General features: G+C 29.7%; 1 protein-coding gene across 1 annotated transcript in view; it reads right to left on the bottom strand.

Annotated features, from left to right (window-relative positions):
- Nucleotides 1-131: 131 nt before the first annotated feature.
- The window catches only part of LOC119593892, a gene marked incomplete in the record, with an annotated part of 3,188 nt that continues 3,060 nt past the window's right edge, over nucleotides 132-259 (bottom strand). The window contains 1 exon segment of the mRNA XM_037942918.1: nucleotides 132-259.

The following is a 259-nucleotide window of genomic DNA, read 5'->3' as shown; positions in this document are numbered from 1 at the left end:
TTCTTATGTAAACATCAAAGTGATATTTCTTTCACCTTTTTTCAAAATCAGTTTCATATGCATTTGCGATAACACTTACGTTTATATCGACCTCTTAATTTCTTCATGTCACAGGATTTTTAGATGACTGATCTGTGTTTCTCTTTATTAACAGTGTTAACATATACGAATATAATCATAAACAGTCTTATACACATTTTAGAACACGTCTTCCACGCACTGTAGTATTCAAAACTACATAAGCATAACAATCAAATTC

This window comes from Penaeus monodon, chromosome 33, assembly GCF_015228065.2.
Source record: "Penaeus monodon isolate SGIC_2016 chromosome 33, NSTDA_Pmon_1, whole genome shotgun sequence".
Taxonomy (NCBI): domain Eukaryota; kingdom Metazoa; phylum Arthropoda; class Malacostraca; order Decapoda; family Penaeidae; genus Penaeus; species Penaeus monodon.
This window is presented reverse-complemented; position numbering and strand designations above follow the sequence as displayed.